Genomic DNA, 10,475 nt, shown 5'->3' on the forward strand with positions numbered 1-10,475 from the left:
TGGGGCTGGGAGGAGGGATGAATAAAATGGAGCGAGTCCGGGGCGAGGCGGAAGGGAGCGGGAGAAGAGGAGAGGAGGGCGCAGTCAGGGAAGGCCTCCTGGAGGAGGCGGGCCCTCAGTAAGCTTTTGAAGGAGGAAGAGTCATCGTCCGTCGGATTTGAGGAGGGAGGGCGTCCCAGGCCAGAGGCAGGATGAGAGGAGAGAGGAGACGGAGGCCCAGTGGGAAGGTTGGCATCGGAGGAGCAAAGTGTGCGGGCTGGGTGGTAGAAAGGGAGCAGCGCCGTGAGGTAAGAGGGGGCCGGGCGATGGACGGCTCTGAAGCCGATGGCGAGCACGGCTCCCTGCCCTCGATGAGCTTACGGTCTAGAGGGGGAGACAGGCGTTAATTAAAATCAATTTCTATCAGCATGGGTGGGGGTCGGGGTCAACCGGGGGCGTCGGGGCACCTGAGGCCACAAACGTTTAGCGGGGACTTTGGTCGGGTCAGAGGGCGGATTTCTTTTACTCATTACCCCACGGCCTCCGTCCCTCCCGTCCCCATTTGGAACCCGCTCCCCGCCCCGCCCCTGGCTCTCTACCCCCTCCTGGCTCTCTCCGCTCTCTCATTCCCCCCACCCCGACCGGACTTCTGCACTCAAGACTTCTCACCGGGCCTCCATCTCGTCTTGGCTCAGTGGAATGAGCATGGGCTTGGGAGTCAGAGGTCATGAGTTTGAATCTCGGCTCTGCCACTTGTCAGCTGTGTGACTGTGGGCGAGTCACTTCACTTCTCTGGGCCTCAGTTCCCTCATCTGTAAAAATGGGGATTAACTGTGAGCCTCACGTGGGACCACCTGATGACCCTGTATCTCCCCCGGCGCTTAGAACAGTGCTCCGCACATAGGAAGCGCTTAACAAATACCAACATTATTATTATTATTATCTCACCGCCGACCCCTCACCCACGTCCTGCCTCTGGCCTGGAAGGCCCTCCCTCCTCATATCTGACAGACCATGACTCTCCCCTTCCTTCAAAGCCTTATTGAAGGCCCGCCTCCTCCAGGAGGCCTTCCCTGACTGCGCCCTCCTTTCCTCTTCTCCCACTCCCTTCCGCATCGGCCGGACTCGCTCCCTTGATTCATCCCCCCCTCCCGGCCCCTCGGCATTTATGTCCCTACCTGTCATTTATTTATTTCTATTCATGTCTGTCTCCCCCTCTAGATTGGAAGCTCCTTGTGGGCAGGGAATGTGTTCATTCATTAATTAAATCGTATTTATTGAGCACTTACTGTGTGCAGAGCACTGTACTAAGCACTTGGAAAGTCCGATAAAGCTATCGATGCCTACTTGTTCTGTTTTGTTTTCTGTCTCCCCCTTCTTGACTGCGAGCCAGCCGTTGGGTAGGGATTGTCTCTCTCTGTTGCCGAATTGTACTTTCCAAGAGCTTCGTACAGTGCTCTGCACAAAGTAAGCGCTCAGTAAGTACGACTGAAAGAATGAATGAATAAAGAGAGACAATCCCTGCCCACGACGGGCTCACATTCTAGAAGGCGGGGGAGAGAGAGAGAGCAAAACAAGTAGACACGCATCGATATAAATAGATAGAATTATCGTTATAGCATACCTTCCCAAGTGCTTAGCACAGTGCTCTGCACACAGGAAGCACTCAATAAATATGATTGATTGAATGAATGAATGAATGATTGAGTGAATGCCCCCCTGCTCAACTTGAGGTGGGGCTTTTGTGACACAGTGGTCGGAGCTAGGGGGCAAGTCAGAGGCCCCGTTCCTGCTCTCCCCCTCCTCAAAGGGGAGAAATGCAGTTTAGCACATAGTGAGTGCTTCAATACTTTACATAACAATAATAATAATCATTCTCTAGCCAATCCAGCCGACTATCCCACTCCCCTCTGTGTCACCCTGACTTGCTCCCTTCATTCATCCTCCCTCCCAGGCCCAAAGCACTTAGGTCCCTATTCATTCATGCGATCGCATTTATTAAGCGCTTACTGTGTGCAGACCACTGTACTAAGCGCTTGGGAAAGTACAATACAACAATAAAGAGCGCCAAGGCCTGCCCACAGGGAGGTCCGTATCTGTCATCTATTGATTTCTATTCATGTCCGTCTCCCCCTCTAGCCTGTAAGCTCGTCTTGGGCAGGAAATGTGTCTGTTTCTTGTTGATCGTCCTCTCCCGAGCGCTTAGTACGGTGCTCTGCACACGGTAAGCGCTCGATAAATATGATTGACTGACCGACTATCCCCAGATGAAAGTGGCATTTCCTGATTTGCTGGCGCACATAGCAAGCACTTAATAAATACTACAATTATTATTGTTACTATTATTAAAGGGGGAGAGCTTACAGTTTTCTGTGCTGGGTGTCCCCCCCGCTTTCCTCCAACCCGACGCCTCCTCTCCCTCGCCCCACCCCTATCCAACTCACTTTCCCTTTCGGTGGTTCCAGGTCGAATTTCTCCCAAACAAAAGGAATTTCAGGATAGGAGCAGGAACTTCCTGGAGCCAAGGGAGTGTGGGCCAATTCCCTGTGCTGGGCAGCTTGGGGAAAGGAAAGGGGGGAGGTAGGCAAATAGCCTTTGCTGCAACTTGGGGGGTGGGGGAGGGGATGAATGCAAATTGGGGGGCAAGGAGCATATGCAAATAAGCCTGGGCCAGGCAGAGTGGGGGCAAAGAGCATCTGCAAATAGCCTGTGCCAGGCAGCTCGTAGCCCCTGGTTGGGGCGATGAGAAAATAGCCGGACCCAAGAGACCCCCCACACCTCCCCGCTTCAGTCCTCCCGCCCCCGGGGGAAAGGCAGGATTGGGCCTGGATGGGCACATAGAAGCAGCGTGGCTCAGTGGCAAGAGCCCGGGCTTGGGAGTCAGAGGTCGTGGGTTCTAATCCCGGCTCCGCCACTTGTCAGCTGGGTGACCTTGGGTAAGTCACTTCCCTTCTCTGGGCCTCAGTGACCTCATCTGGGAAAATGGGGGTGAAGACGGTGACAACCTGATGACCTTGGATCTCCCACAGCGCTTAGAATAGTGCTTGGCATATAGGAAGCGCTTAACAAATACCAACATTATTATTCGATCTGATCTTTGGTGCCGGGGGGCGGGGGGGGTTTGCAGAAATCCCGCTCCTCCGGCAGATGTTGGTCTGTCTCGGGAAGAGGGTTGGGGGGAAGACAGGGGGGAGCCCCTCGAGGGGTTCAGGAGCCCCCCCAGTTCCCATCAAAGACGTTCAGGGGCTGTGGCTGGGTCGCCTCTGTGCCCATTCATTCAATGGTATTTATTGAGCACTTACTGTGTGCAGAGCACTGGACCAAGTGCTTGGAAAGCGTTCATTCATTCAGTCGTATTTATTGAGCACTTACTGGGTGCAGAGCACTGGACTAAACGCTTGCAAAGTACAATTCAGCAACAGATAGAGACAGTCCCCGCCCACCTTTGCCCCTTCCCCCCAGCACCACCCTCAGCCACCCTCCAGTGGGAGTCCAAATAAGCAGGACCCCCCCCCCCCCCCACCTGGACCTAGGGATTGGGGTGGGGATGGCACTGCCCCGCTCGACTCAGTGTCCCAGGCCGGGTCATCTAGTATACTCGGGTGGGGACGGCGAGGAAGAGAAGGGGACCAACAGAAGATAATAATAATAATAATGCTGGTATTTGTTAAGCGCTTACTATGTGCAGAGCACTGTTCTAAGTGCTGGGGCACACAGGGGAATCAGGTTGTCCCCACGTGGGGCTCACAGTCTTAATCCCCATTTTACAGATGAGGGAACTGAGGCCCAGAGAAGTGAAGTGACTTGCCCACAGTCACACAGCTGACAAGTGGCAAAGCCGGGATTTGAACTCATGACCTCTGACTCCAAAGCCCGGGCTCTTTCCACTGAGCCACGCTGCTTCTCTTGAAGAACAAGAAGAACAAGTGGGGAAACCAAGGCAGGATTTTGCCCCCCTCCTGGACCCCATTCATTCATTCATTCATTCATTCATATTATTGAGCGCTTACTATGTGCAGAGCACTGTACTAAGCGCTTGGGAAGTCCACTTCGGCAGCAGATAGAGACCATCCCTGCCCAACAACGGGCTCACAGTCTAGAAGGGGGAGATGGACCACAAAACAAGTAGATCCCCCATTTTACAGATGAAGTAACTGAGGCACGGAGAAGGTCCCCCAGGTCACAAGAGCAGATGAGTGGTGGAGTCAGGATTAGAACCCAGGTCCTCTGACTCCAAAGCCCGTGCTTATTTCCAGTAGATCGCGCTGCTTCCAATTCACACATTAATATAAATAAATACATTATGGATAGGTATGTGGCCAAGTGCATAGGCAATATTTGTAGATAGTATTTATTACTCTATTTATATGATGTATCTATTTTGTCTGGTGTGTGACTGTGGGCAAGACACTTAACTTCTCTGTGCCTCAGTTCCCTCATCTGTCAAATGGGAATTAAGATTGTGAGCCTCACGTGGGACAACCTGATGACCCTGTATCTACCCCAGCGCTTCAAACGGTGCTCTGCACCTAGTAAGCGCTTAACAAATACCAACATTATTATTATTATTATTACAGAGGACAGGCCAGGTAGGGGAAATGAGGGCTCAGTCAGGGAAGGCCGGGCCTTCTGTCTGATGCAGAGACAGAAGGGGCCAGTGGACCAGTGCTTATTCTTGAAGCGTTCCATAGTTTTCTCATTTGTATATATTATTTATTACCCTATTTATTTTGTTAATGAGGTGTCCATCCCCTTGATTCTATTTATCGTGATTATGTTGTCTGGTTTTTGTCCGTCCGCCTCCCCCGATTAGACCGTGAGCCCGTCCTTGGGCAGGGATGGTCTCTATCTGTTGCCGAATTGTCCATTCCAAGCGCTCAGTCCAGTGCTCTGCACCTAGTAAGCGCTCAGTAAACACTATTGAATGAATGAATGAACAGGGCTTGGCACATAGTAAGCGCTTAACAATATTATTATTATTTCTGGGGGGGGGGTGCTTTTCTACAAAAACATTCAGGCCACGTTTCCCCCCCTCCTCAAGAACCTCCAGTGCCCACCCACCTCCGCATCAAACGAAAACTCCTCCCCATTGGCTTTAAAGATCTCCATCCTCTGGCCCCCTCCTACCTCACCTGGCCGCTCTCCTCCTCGAACCCGGCCCGCACGCTCCGCTCCTCTAATGCCCACCTTCTCCCCGTCCCTCCAGCTCGTCTATCTCACTGCCAACCTCTCGCCCACACCCTACTTCTGGAACGCCCTCCCTCTTCACATCCTACAGCTGGCACATAGTAAGCGCTTGACAACTACCTTCTTTATCGGCATTGTCATTAACAATGCTTAGCACGCAGTAAGCGCTTAAAGAATCCCATCCTTATCATTATTATCATTCACAGGGCGTGGCACATAATAAGTACTTAAAGTACCATAATTATTAGGATTATTATTTTGGGGGGGGTGAATGGGAGGATGGAGGAGGGACCGTCCTCACACGGGATGGCCGCCACCCTTCCACTGTGTCAGCAGCGTGGCTCAGTGGCAAGAGCCCGGGCTTGGGAGTCAGAGGACATGGGTTCTAATCCCGACTCTGCCACTTGTCTGCTGTGTGACCTTGGGCAAGTCGCTTCACTTCTCTGTGCCTCAGTGACCTCATCTGTAAAATGGGGATTAAGACTGTGAGCCCCAAGTGGGACAACCTGATTCCCTTGTGTTTACCCCAGTGCTTAGAACAGTGCTCTGCACATAGTAAGCGCTTAACAAATACCAACATTAACACCTTGCCAAGTGTATAGCAAAGCAGCGAAGGGAAGCAGTGTGGCCTAGTGGGTAGAGCCCGGGCCTGGGAGTCAGAAGGTCATAGGTTCTAATCCCGGCTCCGCCACTTGTCTGCCATGTGGACTTGGACAAGTCACTTCACTTCTCCGGCCCTCAGTTCCCTCATCTGTAAAATGGGGATGAAGACTGTGAGCCCCAGGTGGGACAGGGACTGTGTCCAACCCAATTAACTTGTATCTACCCTAGCGCTTAGAACAGTACCTGGAACACGGTAAGTACTTAATAATAATAGTAATAATAATGTTGGTATTTGTTAAGCGCTTACTATGTGCCAAGCACTGTTCTAAGCGCTGGGGGGGAGACCAGTGATCAGGTTGTCCCACGTGGGGCTCACGGTCTTCATCCCCATTTTCCAGATGGAGTCACTGAGGCACAGAGAAGCGAATTGACCCGCCCAAAGTCACATAGCTGACAAGTGGCGGGGCCGGAATTAGAACCCAGGACCTCTGACCCCTGACCTCGGCCTCTTTCCACTGAGCCATGCGGCTTCTCTGCTTAACCAATGCTGTTATTATTATTATCGCTGTCGTTGCTATTATTATTAGCGTCAGTGCTCGGGGACTCGTATCCCTGCTCCATGCTGGGAAACCAGGCCCATGGGCAGACTCCAACCCCACGCACGGGGTCCAGGTCCGTGCACCTGCTTCATGCCCCCAGTCATGCTCCGGGCCCAAATGTACCCTCCGGGCCCACACCCGGGCCCGGGACCCACGGTCGTGCTCCAGGCTCCTCTACATGCTCCAGGTCTATTCACGTACACCAGCTCCACCTGTCAACCGCAGGCCCATGGCCACGCTCCAGACACAGATAATGATAATAATGTTGGTATTTGTTGAGCGCTTACTATGTGCAGAGCACCGTTCTAAGCGCTGGGGTAGACACAGGGGAATCAGGTCGTCCCACGTGGGGCTCACAGTCTTCATCCCCATTTTCCAGATGAGGGAACTGAGGCCCAGAAAAGGGAAGTGACTCGCCCACAGTCACACAGCTGACAAGTGGCAGGGCCGGGATTCGAACTCATGACCTCTGACTCCAAAGCCCGGGCTCTTTCCACTGAGCCACGCTGCTTCTAGATTGCAGGCCTACAGACGTGCTACGGGCCCATGCACACGCTCCAGGCCCAGGGCCGTGCTTTAGGCCCACGACCTCGCTGTGGGCAGGGAATGTGTCTATTATTGTATTTACCTCTCCCAAGTGCATAATACAGTGCTCTGCACACAGTAAGCATTTGATAAATGCGAATGAATGAATGAATAAATGAATTCTGTCTATACTTCACTCTGCTGTCCGGATTATCTTTCTACAGAGCATGTCACTCCCCTGCTTAAAAACCTCCAGGGGTTGCCTATCAACTTTCGCATGAAGCAAAAACTCCTCACTCTGGGCTTCCAAGCCGTCCATCCCCCGGCCCCCTCCCGCCTCACCTCCCTCCTCTCCTTCTCCATCGCGGGCCGCCCGCTCCGCTCCTCGGAGGCCGCTCGCCTCCTCCCTGGGCCTCCTTCTCCCCCGTCCCGCCGTCGACCCCCGGCCCACGTCCTCCCTCTGGCCCGGAACGCCCTCCCTCCTCACATCCACCAAACTAATTCTCTTCCCCCCTTCAAAGCCCTACTGAAGGCTCACCTCCTCCGGGAGGCCTTCCCAGCCTGAGCCCTCCTTTTCCTCCGTTCCTCCTCCCCTCGCCCCAACTCCCTCCCTCTGCTCTACCTCCCCTCCCCGCCCCACAGTACTTGTGTATATTTGTACATATGTATTACTATGATAATATAATAATACTATATGTGTATTATTCGATTTGTTTTATTATTATTTATTATTCCATTTTATTAATGATGTGTGTAGATTTATCTAGTTATCCATTTTGATGGTATTGATGCCTGTCTACTTGTTTCGTTTTGTTGTCTGTCTCCCTCCTTCTAGACTGTGAGCCCATCGTTGGGTAGGGATGGTCTCTTATCTGTTGCCGAATTGTACTTTGCAAGCCCTTAGTCCAGTGCTGTGCACACAGTAAGCGCTCAATAAATACAATCGGATGAATGCATGAGTTAAACGTTGGCCGTGAGCCCGTTGTGGGCAGGGATTGTCAGTCTTTGTTGCTGAACTGTGCGTTCCAAGCGCTTAGCCCAGTGCTCTGCACACAGTAAGCGCTCAATAAATACGAATGAATGGATGGATTGGATGAATGAATGAGTGAGTGAATGAATGAATGAATAAATGAATGAATGCCCCGATGCGAGATGGGAGGGCGACCAGAAGGGGGCGCCTGGGCGAGTCAGGCTACGGCGCCATTCCCCCTCTGGCCACACGAGGGCGCCCGCACAGCGGGGTTCGCCGGATTCATTCATTCATTCAATTGTATTTATTGAGCGCTTACTGTGTGCAGGGCAATTCAATTCAATAGTATTTCTTGAGCGCTTACTATGCGCAGAGCACTGGACTAAGCGCTTGGAATGTATAAATCGGTAACAGAGACAGTCCCTGCCCTTTGACGGGCTTACCGTCTCATCGGGGGAGACGGACAGACAAGTACAAGAGCACTGTACTAAGCGCTTGCAAAGTACAATTCGGCAACAGATAATAATGTTGGTATTTGTTAAGCGCTTACTATGTCCAGAGCACTGTTCTAAGCCCTGGGGGAGATACAGGGTCATCAGGTTGTCCCACGTGAGGCTCACAGTTAATCCCCATTTTCCAGATGAGGGAACTGAGGCCCAGAGAAGTGAGGTGACTCGCCCACAGTCACACAGCTGACAAGTGGCAGAGCTGGGAGTCGAACCCAGGACCTCGGACTCCCAAGCCCAGGGTCTTTCCACTGAGCCACTCTGCTTCCCCGATAGAAACCATCCCTGATCAACAAAGGGTTCACCGTCTAGAAGGGGGAGACAGACAACCAAACAAAACAATCTGATGGGAGATAAACCCCGGAAGGCCTTCTGGAGGAGGCCTGATGGCTCAGAGCAATCAAGCGGTCATATTTATTGAGCGCTTACTGTGCGCAGAACAGTGTCTGAAGCGCTCAGGAGAGGACCATGCAACAAAACAACAGACACCTTCTCTGCCCACCACGAGCTTACCATCTAATAATAATAATAATGTTGGTATTTGTTAAGCGCTTACTCTGTGCAGAGCACTGTTCTAAGCGCTGGGGGAGATCCAGGGTCATCAGGTTGTCCCACGTGAGGCTCACGGTTAATCCCCATTTGACAGATGAGGGAACTGAGGCCCAGAGAAGTGAAGTGACTCACCCACAGTCACCCAGCTGACAAGTGGCAGAGCCGGTAGTCGAACTCATGACCTCTGACTCCGAAGCCCGGGCTCTTTTCCACCGTCTAGAGGGGCTTTGAAGAAGTGCTTAGTACAGTTCTCTGTAGGCGCTCAATAAATAGGATTGAATGACTGAAGGTGGGGCAGAAAGCAGAGGGTGAGGACGAGGATGGTGGTGAGAGAGACCAGAATGAGGGGTGCAGTGGGCAGGTGAGGTGGGAGTGGGAGAGGCGTGAGGCCTTGAAGGTCGTGGGTTCTAATCCCGCCCCCGCCACTTGGCTGCTGCGTGAACTCGGGCAAGTCACTTCACTTCTCTGGGCCTCAGTTCCCTCACCTGGAAAATGGAGATGGAGACGGTGAGCCCCTCATGGGACAGGGACTGTGTCCAACCCCATTTACGGGTATCCACCCCAGCGCTCAGTACAGCACCTGGCCCATGGTAAGCGCTTAACAAATACCACAATTATTATTATTACTGTGTGCCTTAAGCCTATGTCATTGGAAGTTTCTGCTGATGTTAGAGGAATGGGTAACCGCTGGAGGATTTTCATTCACTCATATTTATTGAGCGCTTATTGCATGCAAAGCACTGTAGTAAGCGCTTGATTTTGTGAAGTGTTGGTCATGCACCTTGGGCATGGCTTTTTATTGTCTGTTTACTGTTGTGGACCACTCTCCCAAATGCTTAGTACAGGGCTTCACTCACAGTAAGCACTCAATAAATATGGAGAAGCAGCGTGGCTCAGTGGCAAGAGCCCGGGCTTGGGAGTCAGAGGTCATAGGTTCGAATCCCAGCTCTGCAACTTGTCAGCTGGGTTACTGTGGGCAAGTCACTTAACCTCTCTGTGCCTCAGTTCCCTCATCTGTCAAATGGGGATTAAGACTGGCATGTGGGACAACCTGATGACCCTGTATGTGCCCCAGCGCTTAGAACAGTGCTCTGCACATAGTAAGAGCTTAACAAATACCAACATTATGAATGAATGAATGAATGAATGAATGAATGAATGAACAAAGGAGGATGTTTCAGAAAAATAATTAAGAAGCAGAGCGGCCTACTGGGAAGAGCCCGGGCCTGGGAGTCAGAGGCCCTGGGTTCTAATCCTGACTCTGCCAGTTGCCTGCTGTGTGTCCTTGAGCAAATCACTTAATAATAATTATGGTATTTGTTGAGCACTTACTATGGGCAAAGCACTGTTCTAAGCGCTGGGAGGGATACAAGGTGATCAGGTTGTCCCACGTGGGGCTCACAGTCTTAATCCCCATTTTACAGATGAGGGAACTGAGGCACAGAGAAATGAAATGACTTGCCCAAAGTCACTCAGCTGACAAGTGGCGGCGTCGGGATTAGAACTCATGGCTTCTGACTCCCAAGCCCGGGCTCTTTCCACTGAGCCACGCTG

General features: G+C 52.0%; 1 protein-coding gene across 3 annotated transcripts in view; it reads right to left on the reverse strand.

Annotated features, from left to right (window-relative positions):
- Positions 1 to 2,583, reverse strand: part of SLC22A18 (solute carrier family 22 member 18) — a 29,288-nt gene extending 26,705 nt beyond the window's left edge. Inside the window, exon 1 of one of the 3 annotated variants that reach the window (XM_029061788.2) lies at positions 2,344 to 2,401. The gene's annotated coding sequence lies outside the window, so the exon portion shown is untranslated. Of the gene's footprint in view, positions 1 to 2,343; positions 2,402 to 2,423 lie in introns of those variants that run through there. The other 2 variants (XM_029061791.1, XM_029061790.2) reach the window with 2 other exon arrangements.
- Positions 2,584 to 10,475: the final 7,892 nt, after the last annotated feature.

Source organism: Ornithorhynchus anatinus, chromosome 3 (genome assembly GCF_004115215.2).
Source record: "Ornithorhynchus anatinus isolate Pmale09 chromosome 3, mOrnAna1.pri.v4, whole genome shotgun sequence".
Lineage (NCBI taxonomy): Eukaryota > Metazoa > Chordata > Mammalia > Monotremata > Ornithorhynchidae > Ornithorhynchus > Ornithorhynchus anatinus.